Here is a 15,679-nt window from a genome sequence, read left to right as displayed (position 1 = left end):
CCTGTCCCAACCTCATTCTTCCTACAAATGTAAGAAAAGGTTGACAACAGGGTGTTAACAATTTGCAAAAGTGGTGTGTCTACCATACGCAGTCTGTCGCTTTCTCCTCTTATTGGATGGTGTCAGAATTTGTAGAGATACTGTCCTAATTGGCAATACCCAGTTGTTAATTTATTTTTAACTTTTTAAAAGAAATGATAGAGAAGTAGCTCTATTCATAGTTATATGACTACATGTTTCAAATTTGTTATGCTTTTAAGAATAAATTTTTTTACTAAAGCAGATATGTGAGGACGGCTGACAGGTTCTCTATAAGCTGAATGGGGCTGCACTGCATTAGCAAACACAGCCTGTTAGTAAGAATGGTGCTTTTAGATCCTAATTTCTAATCTCAAACCTTTTAGATAAATCTATTTAAAGTGTACCTCCAATTACAAAACAACTTTTCATAAATGTATAGTGCATGTGAATATAAGAAACTTTGTAATATATCTTATTAAAGAAAAAAAAAGCTACTATGTGATTTTATAAGGCTACTTTGCCCCTTCCTTTTTTAACATTGATATCTATATGGAGAGACGGGGCTGCTGGATGAGAAACACATAAATTGCAGTTTCTTAGTTCAGCTGCACTTATCTTACTATATATAGTAAGTTAAGGCTTGTTTGACACTGCCAGCAGGTTGTTCCATCAGATAATGCCGGGGAATCGGCCAGACAAAAAACGCTGCATGCAGCGGTATTTGTCTGGCCGATTCTCAGCATATTTCCCATCTCACAGCCGGATCACCGCTGAACCCCATTATAGTTAATGGGGCCGGACAGTATTTTGGTTGTGTCCGGCAATGGCAGATCCAGCAGGCTGCTCCTAGCTGGAACAGCTATCCGGATTGGCAAGCACAAATGTAAAACAAGCCTAAGGATCTACCACTGTTTAGAATTAGGTAATTAATTACTTACCAACAGGCTGCAGTCTACTCATCTTTCTTCCTCTTTATAGACTTTTGTGTGGAAGGCTGGAGATGCAGGCAGTGCTATTTGAGATAAAAAGTTGAGTAATGGGAAGATGATAAAAAGCAGCCAGAGAAGCCCAGGTTGGAGCATATTTCCTTAATATGATATACTACAAAGTTTCTTATATTCAACTACATAGCTCATTTATAAAAACATGTTTATAACTGGAGGTTCACTTCAAGCTTAATAGAATTTAAGCACCATAATAAGAGAATTGACTAAATACCTGTAGGTAAGAACAGAAAAGAACATTGAGTCCTAACTAGAACGCAGCCCTCTTTCCCTACCTACTTGCAGTATAAGCTCTAAATGGCAGAAACACAACTGGATGACGGTCCCCACTCTAGTTAAGTGCAGAGACGGAAAAACTCAAACAGACAAACAAACACAATAGAAGTATTGTACAAAAACGAGTCAGAAACAGATAGGCAATGAGATGCCAAAAGAGAGAGACAAAGGATGGTCAAGAAGCAAGCTGGGGTAAGAAGCACAAGATAACAACAGCAATCGGGAACAGGAACCAGGGAAAAGCTAGTGAGCCCAAAGACTATCACTGGGAATGGTTCCATACAATAGGGGACTTAAATAGAGAGCCAGGTCCCCAGACCAGAACCTGATTGGTCCAGTGATCTGACTCTCCATAGGACAATACAACAACAGAAAGGTAATAGGACAGATGGGCTGTCATTCAGGCCACTGTCTATCTCACCCAGTGACCGTGTGCTGAGGGGAAAAGCAGAGCACTAAGTTCTGAAACTAAGGACATGGGCGTGTCACTGGGGGCATGGTCTAACAGCGTCTCTGTGCCAAAGCTGAGGATTTCACCGCTGGTGGTGACTTTTTTACATCTACATTTACTTCATTTTATTTAGATTTTTATTTTATTTAGGTCCTATTTTATTTCCGTTCTTTAAGTATTATCTTATAATACACTTATTATTCAATTAATTTGAAGAGTGTAATCTTGTGTTAAAATGTTCTTTCTATAAATGCCTAATGAATAAATGCCTTACTCTAGAACCGCCACCTGTCATGAGAACGAAGGAGCTCCTACCTCCTATTGCGGAGCAGCCACCGCTGGCCCGAATCAGCTTCAGCCTCAGTGGAGAGACACTCACACGTGCGTGCACCTTTTTCTTTTGAAATCTATAGAAATTACAGAAATATCCAAAATCTACTTGCTACTTTTGCCATATCTTCCATAGACTTCCATAGAGACAGAAGATTGCATAGAGGCAACTCTTCATTTAGGTCAATGCAGTAGACAGTGGTGGCTGTTTTACATCAGCAAACAGTGATCAGGGGACCACAGATCTGCCATTATGTGTGGCTTCCAGAGGTCTGCTGAGGATATCCCATACTAAATACCCCTTTATCTATATTTAATTTTGTTGCAAAGTCTATTTAACATGCACAATGCTATATACTGTATGTGCGTAACTGGAATTTATTAGGCGTACAGAACGTCTGTTCTTTTAAACATCTCTGATGATTGATGCTAAAGATGAGGCTCCTCGTCATTCTGCTTTATATGTTTGCTTTTCGTCTTAAGGGTGAGCACCAGGTGTGATCCAGTTCAAGAGATGATAGCTGAAACGCACTGAATTGTGACTCACTCCTCCTTCATATATTTGTTTTTCCATAGCAACTGAATAGAGAGTTTGCTTTTGTTTCTGTGACTAGTCCTCCATGGTCTCTCATTGTTTGCTGGGCATGTTAGCAGACTTCTTTTATTTCATGTGTCATATGCACATGATGTTATTTATGACCCCAGGTGACAAACTCATGTCCTGTTCATACTCTTTTGGTGAATACAGAGTAGCGTCTCACGAACCTTTCATTTTAAAATATGTGTGAAGTTTAAAAAGGCACTCACAAAAACTTTTATTCTCTGGGCCTTTGGAAAGACTTAAGAAATTTATTTATTTACATTTTACACAATAAAAGCATTTTTTAAACAAGAAAAAAATCATGTTTTAATGTCTCCATATTCTGAGAGCCATAGTCTGAGATGATAGTTTGATTGTACTATTTTAGGGTGTGTATGACTTTTTGATCGCTTGGTATTACACTTTTTCTGATGTAAGGTAACAAAAAATGTATTTTTTTTTACGGTGTTCACCTGAGGGGTTAGGCCATGTGATATTTTTATACAGCAGGTCGTTACGGACGTATCAATGCCTAATATGTCAACTTTTTTATTTTTTCACATCTAACACAATAAAAGCATTTTTGAAACAAAAAAAATCATGTTTTAGTGTCTTCATATTCTGAGAGCCATAGTTTTTTTCTGCCTGATTGATTCATGTAGGGGCTCATTTTTCTACTGCGTTCAGGTGAAAGGGTGGATAATATTGTGATATTTTTATAGAGCCGGTCGTTACGGACACGGCAATACTATTTTTCTTTGTTTTTAAATTTTTCTTGCGGATGACAAGCCGAACTGGATGGAAAAATTTATTTTTTCGGCCTTATATATGTACTATGTTCTTTACAATTTTACTTATTTTATTTTGGGAAAGGGGCTTTTTTTTTACTTGAAACTTTTTATTATGAAAAACCCTTTTTCCATTTTTTTTACTTTATATTTTTGTCCTACTTTGGTACTTCAACTTCTAGGGTCTGCAATACATTACAATACATCCTGTATTGTAATGCATTGACTGTCAGCTTGTATCCTGACAGCCTGCCTGTGAGACCCAGCCATAGAAGGCAAGCCCCAATACATGCCGCGGTCAGCTTTGACCATGGCATACAAAGGGTTTATACACTGGCATCAGAGTTTTCACCAATGCTGGCGTATGCAGCAGGGGCCCGGCTGTGCAGCTCCTGCACCCGCCCGATCAGACCGCAGTACATATATACGGAGCTGGTCTTTAAGTCACGTCCACCAGCGCTGTACATGTACGGCGGGGGTCCTTAAGGGGCTAAATGGTTACTAAATTTTGACCTGTTCACTGTTACTAATACTTTTTATTACATACACTTTTATAGATTATCTTTCTCTCTTGACTACAGATGAGCAAATATTAGAAAAGATTAAATTTTTCAAATTTGTCATAATTCGCCAAGGAATTTGATATGTTCTGAATTAATTTGTCACAAATAGCTATAAATTATGTATATCCAGGCCAATCTGCCTTAGGGCTCATGCACATGGCTGTTGCCCCGCTGTGGCTGCGTGCATTCTGCATCACTTAAATGGGCAAGCAAATCCGGAGATGCGGTGCGGAACGGAAAGGAAGCAAGGAACCGAACACAGAGTGCTTCCATGAGGTTCCATTCCGTGCTTCCGTTCCACAAAGAAATAGAACTTGTTCTATCTTTTTGCGGAACAAATGGATCGTGGACTCCATTCGAGTGAATAAGTCTGCGATCCGCATGCGGCTGCCCGACCGTCGGTGCCCGTGCATTATGGACCGCAACTTGCGGTACTCAGCATGGGCCTGGCCAGCACGCTGTCGTGTGCATGAGCCCTTAAGGGTGGGGTCACATGGAGTGGGAGTGCAAGCGGTTTGCGGCCATACTGCGGTGAAGCCCGCAGCTGTCTTTCACTTAAAAATATTTAATAATGAAGACCACACTGTATAGTCAGTCTTCATTGTTAATAGCTGCGTGGCACCTTTAATGCACCTTTAAACAGGGTCTGTTTCTGGTATGGAGTTTAGCTGGTTAGGTTGAGGGTACAATATGCATATTATTGCTCTTCTTGCTTGCAATCTCGTGAAGGTTATTTGACAGTAAACATAGAATATTATTCAGCTCTGACATACCGACTTCTCCAACCCTAGTGGTATCATGCCCTACAAGTGGGAGTCCTTTTTCTGCCATCTGTTTTTCCTCCTTTTCCACATCATCTAATATTGATGAGAATATGTAATCAGGAGCATCCAGCTCCTCCTCTCTCTGCATCTTGATGACTTTTCTAGGGCATGGAGACTTTGAAGGATGATTTGTAAGTAAATCCAGCAATAGATGAGGATGGTCACCATTAAGACCTGGCCCCCCTAACGGATGCACACTGGATTGTATTAGTTGGAATGCTGGCACCAGAATAATAAAGGCTTCATTCTTATTGGTATTGAATTACATATCTTAGCACAGGTCTCTCTGCAATCTCCCTGCACTCTCCTTGCACTCTCCCTGCAGTCTCCCTACACTCTCCCTGCAGTCTCTCCTTCTCCAGTATTCTTTCATTAATAATTTTCAGCAACATTGTCCCAGGCGCATGAGCACTTACAAGGTCTGTGACATCACAGGGGATGGCTATCTACAGATTGGCTGACTGCATGGTATTATGGGTTATCTTGCATTCCTGGGCTTGTCTCCTTTACACTTAATTTTGCTTTGTAACACACGCAGCCGCCATTTTAGGAAAACCTGATTCGTTACCACGAAGCAAGAAAATTTGGATCGAATTCCACTTTGAATGCTTTGGTTTGCTCAACACTACTCTATGGCCTTTCCATAGACAATAATCTTACAAAAGTGCACTGTTTAGTTTTATTATAAAGTAATTAGAAAGGGCTTGTTACATTTGTGCTCCGCGCAAATATTTCAGTTCACTTTTTGTATTCAGAATGTTTCCTGCATTTGAAACTCCAGAAGTCTTTAAAGTTTATTTCCAGATTCATATAAATAAATATATTTAGTATTGACGTCATTAACTTTGCTGCATAGTGAAGGCATCCAATTTTTTCCCCAAAAAAATTCAACTGATTGCTTTGGAGCCTTGGCCTATTTCCTGTAACTTGGCTTGTCATTATATTCTGTTCTTCATTAATCAATTGCTATTGTTTTCATTATCGCATAGGGAATTATAGATATAATTTCCTGGAATTACTGTACATTACTCATTTTAATAAAAGGAAGGAGATAATTGCCAACATGGTCTGGTCTACCATCGGAAGAAACTTGACTTAGTTTCAAACTTGACTGAATATTAGCTATGTTTTAATGTGCTCACCATTAGTAATTTATTTCTTTTAACACATTAAAGGGGTTGTCCGGGTTCAGAGCTGAACCCGGACATACACATAATTTCACCCAGGCTGCCCCCCTGATGCTAGCATCGGAGCAGTTCATGCTCCGATACTCTCCTTTGCCCTGCGCTGAATTGCTTCCACCCAGCAGTGTGCTCAGTGACGTCACCGGCTCTGATGTGCAGGCTTTATCGCAGCCCTAGCCGTTTTACAGGCTAGGGCAGCGCTAAAGTCCGCTTATCAGTGCGGGTGACGTCACTGTGCTCATTGCTGCGTGGATGCCTCCGCCTGGCAGCCCTATGGAGAGACCGATACATAACCAGAACTCCAGAAAATGACTTTGCCCTGCGTGATTTAGCGCAGGGCAAAGGAGAGCATTGGAGCATGAACTGCTCCGATGCTCAAGTCAGGGGGGCTGCCTGGGGGAAAATAGGGATATGTCCGGGTTCAGCTCTGAATCCGGACAACCCCTTTAATATAACTAGTTTCAACAGAAGTTGATGTGCGATTTGATTTCTGCTGAATTCTGTCTTTTCCTGCAATACTGCACATTTAATTTAGAGGTAAGCCAATGTTACTAATTTTATGATAAACTGATATGCAATTTTATTGCTCTGTATACATGTTTTCATATTGAGTAATTATGATGTGCCCTTTAAGGATGCTGTGATTGCTCACATAGAACAAGAATAGTTCTACAAATCACTGTTTTCACCCATTGGTAAAAAACGATATTACAGCACATTTAATCGTTTTGCTGCCACAGGTGTTTGGACATTTTGCACCTCTGGTAGGTAGGATATTTTTTACAGTTTTAGATAAGATAAGAGATGTACAATACAATGTAATACAATGTACAATAAAATGTTGTTTGGAGCAATCCTAGATGCCATGGACAGAGGAACAAGAACTGACATTTAAACTAAAGCATTACACTAGAAAAAACAAAACATTGCACTAGAAGGCATTACTATTCACAGTTCACAGCATATATATAGTAAGTGCTTGTGAGTATATATATATATATATATATATATATATACACTGATTCAGACACCACTGCAGACAAGAGGTCATCATGGGGTCATGAATGCCGCAGTCACTTTCAGTCTGTGGTAGTTTCTATCCTTGGAAGACTATAGTCTCTGAGCATTTAGGAGACTGCTTTGGTGTAAAAGCTTTTCTTCAGCCTAGTGGTGCGGGCATGTAGGGCTCTAAGACGCCTACCAGAGGGTAGGGGAGTGAAAAGGCTGTGGCCGGGGTGAGTTAGATCCCCGCAGATAATTTTTGCCCTGTTGCTGCAGCGAGCAGTGAAGATGTCATCCAGTGATGGCAACTGAGTACCAGTGATTCTGCCAGCCATTCTGATGATGTGCTTGAGGGTCTTCTTGTCCTCAGAAGAGCAGCCGGAGTACCACACTGTAATGCAGTATGTGATAACAGATTCTATGGTGCACCTGTAAAAATTTACTTGCAGCTGTTTTGGGAGTTGTGCTTTCTTCAGACTCCTCAGAAAATAAAGCCTCTGAAGGCCTTTTTTGGTAATTTATGTTGTGTTTTTTATCCATGATAGGTCCTGACTAATATGAACTCCCAAGAATCTGAAACTTTGAACTATCTCCACGTTTCCACCATTAATGCTAATGGGATGGTGTCCATTTTGTTTCTTCTTCCTAAAATCCAGAATTAGCTCCTTTGTTTTCTTGGTATTGAGTATGAGGTTGTTGTTCTTACTCCATCTCTCTAGGTTCTCAACCTCTTTCCTATAGGCTGTTTCTTCATTGTTGGAGATTAGGCCTATCACGGTCGTGTCATCTGCAAATTTTATAATGATATTGGTATTGTGAATAGGTTTACAGTCATTTGTGAAGAGGGAGTAAAGGAGAGGGCTCAACACACAGCCTTGCGGTACCCCAGTGTTTAGTGTTAAGGATGAAGAAAAGTGCTTGCCCATGCGTACGATTTGTGGTCTTTTTGTAAGAAAATCCAGTATCTAGTTGCACAGGTGTGAGCTGAGACCCAAGTTGTTCAGTTTCGTTGCCAACTTGTTAGGAGGGATGGTGTTAAAGGCCGATCTGTAATCAATGAACAGCATCCGCACATAGCTGTCTCTCTGCTCCAGGTGTGACAGCGCAGTGTGAAGGGTAAGTGAGACAGCATCCTCAGTTGACCTATGTGCTCTGTAAGCAAACTGGTATTGGTCCATGGAGGTGCAGATCTTGCTCTTCATGTGCCTGAGGACAAGTTGTTCAAAACACTTCATAGCAATAGGAGTGAGAGCCACCGGGCGATAATCACTTAAGGTCTTCACCCTGGCCTGTTTTGGAATTGGGACAATTGTGGAGGACTTTAGGCAAGTGGGGACAATGACCTGCTCTAGTGAGCTGTTAAATATACTGGTAAGCACTGTTTTCAGCTGTTTAGCACAGTTTTTTAGGACTTTTCCAGGAACTTCATCAGGGCCAGCTGCTTTGTGGGGATTAATGAGGCTGAAGGCCCATTCTACCTCATGTGCTCTCAGCATCAGGGAACATGATGGAGCCTCTTGTTGGGCAAATTTGATGATAGGCAGCTCATTGCTTTTGTCAAATCGTGCAAAAAAATGATTTAGGTCATCAGGAGAGAAAGAATTTCCAGTGTTGATAGAACATGTGTTGCTCTTATAATTGGTAATGGACTTGATACCCTGCCACATGCGTCGGGAATCAGAGCTTGTAAAATGATGTTGTATTTTTGTTTTGTAGCAGTGCTTCGCCTCCTTAATGCCCCTCTTCAGATTGGACCTGGCTGTTTTGTACTCCTCTGGGTCTCCCTTTCGGAAAGCAATGTCAAGTGCCTTTAAAAGGTTTTGGACATTTCTGTTTATCCATGGTTTCCTATTTGGGAAGGTGCGAATGATTTTGGTATCAGTGACATTGTCTATGCAAAATTTAATATAGGATAGGACAGAGGAGGCATATATGTTTAAGTCTGTGTGATTTTCCTTTGTAGCTGCCTGTTTAAACAAATCCCAATCTGTGTCCTCAAAACAATCCTGTAGTCTCATTGTGGCTCCTTCAGGCCAAACTCTGATTGTATGCAAAGCAGGCTTAATCATGGTGATAAGAGGTTTGTATGCTGGAGCTAAAACCAAAGAAATTTGATCCGACGTGCCAAGATGGGGGGCAGGTGATGCTGTATAAGCATTTGCTATGTTGCAATAGACACGGTCCAATGTATTTCTCCCCCTAGTTGGGAATTTAACAAACTGGTAGAATTTGGGGAGCACAGTTTTGAGATTGGCTTGGTTAAAATCACCCGCTAAGATAAACACTCCATCTGGATGGATATGTTGCAGACTGTTCGTAATATCATGCAATTTGGACAGTGCCAGCTTAACATTAGCTTGTGGAGGAATATAAACCTTGCACGCATAGTACAACTAATCGGAAAAAAAATGACAGGCAGAGGCAGGCCACCCCGCAGGGGCCGTCATGGTCCTGGTGTTGTGATTTCCTTTGGCCCTAGAATAATGCCCAGTGTTCAGAGGCCACGTACCCTGAAGTCGAAAAGTTCTGAGTACATAGTTGACTGGCTAACACAGGACACCCAATCTTCTACAGCTTCTGCTCGGAACCTTGACGCACCATCCTCCTCCAGCTCAGCTTCGGGCACCTCTCAAGTTACCACTCGCCCGCCTGCCGCCACCACCAACACTAGCACCACAGCTGCTTCACTTAATCTGTCAGAGGAGTTATTTACACATCAGTTGGAAGAAATGACTGATGCGCAACCATTATTGCCGGAGGATGTAGATAACAGGGATATGTCTCAGTCAGGCAGCATTACACAGATGGACGCACGGTGTGATGATGATGATGTTGTACCCGCTGCTGCTTCCTTTGCTGAGTTGTCAGATACAAGTGAAGCGGTTGATGATGACGATGTGTCCGTGGATGTCACGTGGCTGCCCGCTTGAAGAGAAGAAGAACAGGGGAAAAGTTCAGATGGGGAGATAGAGAGGAGGAGGAGACGAGTTGGAAGCAGGGGGAGGTCGTCGCAAGGAGCTAGTGGCACAGTCAGACAGCATGTATCGGCACCCGGGGTCAGCCAGACAGCACGCCAATCAACGCATGCTGTTGCCACCACCAGAATGCCATCATTGAAAAGCTTAGCAGTGTGGCATTTTTTTTTTGTGTGTCTGCTTCTGATAACAGTGATGCCATTTGCAACCTGTGCCAAAAGAAACTGAGTCCTGGGAAGTCCAACACCCACCTAGGTACAACTGCTTTGCGAAGGCACATGATCTCACATCACAAACGCCTATCGGATCAACACATGATGACGAGTACAAGCAGCACACAAACTCAAAGCCACCATCCTCCTCCTGGTCCAGCATCTTCAACCATGTCAACCACTGCTGTCCTCCTTGCCCCCTCTCAACCATCCGCCACTCCGCCTCTCACCTTGAGCTGTTCCTGCTCATCTGCCCACAGTCAGGTGTCTGTCAAGGAAATGTTTGAGCGTAAGAAGCCAATGTCACAGAGTCACTCCCTTGCCCGGCATCTGACAGCTGGCTTGTCGGAACTCTGAGTCTGAGGCCTTCAAAAAATTTGTAGCTATTGGGACACCGCAGTGGAAGGTACCCGGCCAAAATTTATTTCCCCAACCTTTACTCTATTGTGGAAAAGGATGTCATGGCATGTCTGGCACACAGTGTTGGGGCAAGGGTCCATCTGACCACTGATACCTGGTCTGCAAAGCACGGTCTTGACAGGTATATCACGTACACTGCGCATCGGGTAAACCTGCTGATGGCTGCCATGCATGCAATGCATGGCTCTGCAGAGGAGTTGGTGACACCGCCACGACTTGCAGGCAGGCCTGCTGCCACCTCCTCTACTCCTCCTACTCCATCCTCTTTGCTAACCTCCTCGGCTGAGTCCTCTTCTGCTGCTGCATCTTGCTCCACATCAACTGCACCCCCCCAGCTCCCAGGGGCTATTCCACATCCCGGATACAACAGTGTCATGCAGTCTTGGGGTTGACTTGCCTGAAAGCAAAGAGTCACACCGGGCCAACACTCCTGTCCGCCCTGAACGCACAGGTGGATCAGTGGCTGACTCTGCACCAACTGGAGATAGTCAAAGTGGTATGTGACAATGGAAGCAATTTGTTGGTGGCATTGAATTTGGGCAAGTTGACACATGTGCCGTGCATTGGCACATGTGTTGTATCTGATCGTACAACGCTTTGTGCATAAGTACCCAGGCTTACATGACGTCCTCAAGCAGGCCAGGAAGGTGTGTGGCCATTTCAGGCATTCCTACATGGCCATGGTGCGCTTTTTTCAGATATTCAGCGGCAAAACAACATGCCAGTGAGACACTTGATTTGCGACAGCCTGACACAATTCAACACTCCTAATGTTCGACCTCCTGCTCCAACAAGAAAAAGCCGTCAACGAGAATTTGTATGACCGGGGTGCTAGGACAGCCTCTGCGGAGCTGGGTATTTTTTTGCCACGTTAGTGGACGCTCATGCGCAATGCCTGTAGGCTCATGCGTCCTTTTGAGGAGGTGACAAACCTAGTCAGTCGCACCGAAGGCCTGCGAAGAGTGCTGGATCAGCCAGTAGATGAGCGTGAAGAGGAAGAGTTGTGGTCACCATCATCACCAGAAACAGCCTTATCAGCATCGCTTGCTGGACCTGCGGCAACACCGGAAGAGTCTGAGGAAGCGGAGTCAGAGGAGGAATGTGGTTTTGAGGAGGAGGAAGACCAAGCGCAGCAGGCATCCCAGGGTGCTCGTTGTCACCTATCTGGTACTCGTGGTGTTGTACATGGCTGGGGGAAGAACAGACCTTCAGTGAGATTAGTGAGGACGAGGAACGGGACATGAGGAGCTCGGCATCCAACCTTGTGCAAATGGGGTCTTTCATGCTGTTGTGCCTGTTGAGGGACCCTCGTATAAAAAGGCTGAAGAAGAATGACCTGTGCTGGGTGGCCACGCTACTAGACCCCCGGTATAAGCAGAAAGTGGCTGAAATGTTACCGAATTACCGGAAGTCGGAAAGGATGCAGCAGTTCCAAAACAAGTTAAAAAGTATGCTTTACACAGCGTATAAGGGTGATGTCACAGCACAATGGGAATCTAACAGGAGAAGAGGTGAAAGTAATCCTCCTCCTACCACGACCACACTGGCAAGGACAGGACGCTTTACAGATGTGTTGTTGATAGAGGACATGCAGAGCTTTTTAAGTCCTACGCATCGCCACAGCCCTTCGGGGTCCACCCTCAGAGAACAACTCGACCGACAGGTAGCAGACTACCTTGCCTTAACTGCAGATATCGACACTCTGAGGAGCGTTGAACCCCTTGACTACTGTGTGTGCAGGCTTGACCTGTGGCCTGAGCTATCCCAATTTGCGATAGAACTTCTGGCCTGCCCCACTTCAAGTGTCCTGTCAGAAAGGACCTTCAGTGCAGCAGGAGGTATTGTCACTGAGAAGAGAAGTCGCCTAGGTCAAAAAAGTCTAGATTACCTCACCTTTATCAAGATGAATAAGGCATGTATCCCGAAGGGACTGACAGTGGGCGATACATTTGACTAAAAAAGGCCTGGGCTGCCTTGGGCTAAAAATGGTCCACACGCTGCTGCATTTTATCTCTGCATGCCGGATACTTCTCCGCCACCAACTAGGGTTCAAGCCGCAATGTTTTAGTGCACTTTTTGCCTGGAAAACATAAATTTTTCCAGCCTCTGCAACAATACCTGATTTTTCAGGCATGTGTACATGCCTAATTTTTCTGGCCTCTGGTGCTGCACTGTGGCTGCAAAAACAAAACAACAAAAAAAGGCACATACATGTGTCAATTCCCCTTCGTGATCATTACCTTGTTGTGGTGAAGGGGCTTGCGTATCACAATGAAGCGATCACCTCTATGAGTGTGTTGGCAATGGCAATGTTGGCACACCCCAGATGATAAGGTCGTTGCTTCATTGTGAACAGACCAAATGTGATCAGCTGTATAATTTAGCATAGAAAAAACATTAATTTTCTTTGTGATCATCTAAGGTGATCATTAAAGCCTACTGGGCCAACAATGGGCCCACACTGCAGAATCATTGTTTTCTGGGTCACTTAACTGTCACTGAACCGTCATCGCCTGCAATCTGCCAAACGTGCGGACGAGCACAGTCATCACTACACCAAGATTGACGCATAGAGGAATAAAATTTATGTCATGAGTGTGTCAACTATTGACAACTCTTTGCGGTTGTCTAAACTCTATTCCATACTCGTCCCCTGATAGGGGACGTAACAGGGACTAAACTGATAGGAATAGTACTACTTAACATACCTCTCATATCGTGTAGCACACCACATTGCAAGGCACACGCGCAGTGCCCCAAATTGGAAGTAAGAGGACCGACCAAGCATCTTTTTCCATCTCCCGGTTGCTAAAATCTATTCCATACACGTCCCCTAATAGGGAACGTAACAGGGATTAAACTGATAGGAATAGTACTACTTAACATACCACTCATATCGGGTAGCACAGTAGATTGCAAGGCATACGCGCAGTGCCCCAAATTGGAAGTAAGAGGACCGACCAAGCATCTTTTTCCATCTCCCGGTTCCTAAAATCTATTCCATACACTGGCCCCTGATAGGGGACGTAACAGGGATTAAACTGATAGTAATAATTCTACTTAACATACCACTCATATTGGGATTGCAAAGTACATTGCACAGAGCACGCGCAATGCCCCAAATTGGAAGTAAGAGGACTGACAAAACAGAGATTAAACTGGTAAGAACAGGTTTTTTTTTAAATTTAAATAAAAGAGGACAGCCTCTGCGGAGCTGGGTATTTTTTGGCCGTGTTACTGAACGCTCATGCACAATGGCTGTAGGTTCATGCGTCCTTTTGTGGAGGTGACAAACCTGGTCAGTCAAACCCAAGGCAACATCATCGACCTCATCCCATATGCGTTTTCTCTGGTGCATGCCCTGCAAAGACTGCTGGATCAGGCCGTAGATGAACATGAAGAGGAAGAGTTGTGGTCACCATCACCACCAGAAGCAGCCTTGTCGTCATCGATTGCTGGACCTGCGGCAACGCAGAGAGAGGAGTCTGAAGAACAGGAGTCAGAGGAGGAAGGTGGCTTTGAGGAGGTGGAAGACCAACCACAGCAGGCGTCCCAGGGGGCTTGTTGTCACCTTGGTGTTGTACGTGGCTGGGTGGAGGAAGAGACCTTCAATGACATCAGTGAGGACAAGGAACGGGACATGGCTAGCTTGGTATCCAACCTTGTGCAAAAGGGGAGTTTGCGGTCGTGCAAATGGATTGTTTGCGGTTGTTTGCGGTGCGTTAAACGGGGAGTTTGGTCTGTCATAGTTTGGTTTGTCACTGTGAAGCGGGCGTAACCCTTACACTACCTGATCGATACAACATCATACCTGATGTTTTAAAGCACGAACAATTTAGGAATGTTAGGTGATTTATGCCCTTTATGGATTAAAACCTGACTCTGCGTCAACTACGTAATTTTCCATGGGAGTTTTGCCATGGATCCCCCTCCGGCATGCCACAGTCCAGGTGTTAGTCCCCTTGAAACAACTTTTCCATCACTATTGTGGCCAGAAACAGTCCCTGTGGGTTTTAAAATTTCCCTGCCTATTGAAGTCTATGGCGGTTCGCCCGGTTCGCCCGTTAGCGAACATTCACGGAAATTCGTGTTCGCCGTCCACAAATGGAAAATTTTATGTTTGCAACATCTCTATTCCACATACAGTGGATATAAAACGTCTACACACCCCTGTTAAAATGTTAGGTTTATGTGCTGTAAAAAAAAAATTAGACAAAGATAAATAATTTCAGAACTTTTTCCACCTTTATTGTGACCTATAAACTGTACAACTCAATTGAAAAACAAACTGAAATCTTTTAGGTGGAGGGAATAAAACAAAAAAAAAATAAAAAATAAATTGGTTGCATAAGTGTGCACACATAACTGGGGATGTGGCTGTGTTCAGAATTAAGCAATCACATTCAAAATCATGTTAAATAGGAGTCAGCATACACCTGCCATCAATTAAAGTGCCTCTGATTAACCCCAAATAAAGTTCAGCTGCTCTAGTTGGTCTTTCCTGAAATTTTCTTAGTCTCATCCCATAGCAAAAGCCATGGTCCACAGAGAGCTTCCAAAGTATCAGAGGGATCTCATTGTTAAAAGGTATTAGTCAAGAGAAGGGTACAAAAGAATTTCCAAGGCATTAGATATACCATGGAACACAGTGAAGACAGTCATCATCAAGTGGAGAAAATATAGCACAACAGTGACATTACAAAGAACTGGACGTCCCTCCAAAATTGATGAAAAGACGAGATATTCTTCATATGTCTGGGCAATGGGGTAAAGTGGCAAGATGAAAGCCTTTTCTTGCAAAGAAAAACATCCAAGCCAGGCTACATTTTTCAAAAACACATCTGAAGTCTCCCAAAAGCATGTGGGAATAGGTGTTATGGTCTGATGAAACCAAGGTTGAACTTTTTGGCCATAATTCCAAAAGATATGTTTGGAGCAGAAACAGTACTGCACATCACCAAAAGAACACCATACCCATATTAAATCATGGTGGTGGCAGCATCATGCTTTGGGTCTGTTTTTCTTCAGCTGGAACTGGGGCCTTAGTTA

Source organism: Bufo gargarizans, chromosome 4 (assembly GCF_014858855.1).
Source record: "Bufo gargarizans isolate SCDJY-AF-19 chromosome 4, ASM1485885v1, whole genome shotgun sequence".
NCBI lineage: Eukaryota > Metazoa > Chordata > Amphibia > Anura > Bufonidae > Bufo > Bufo gargarizans.
The sequence above is the reverse complement of the archived record's forward strand: the minus strand, read 5'-3'. Positions refer to the sequence as shown.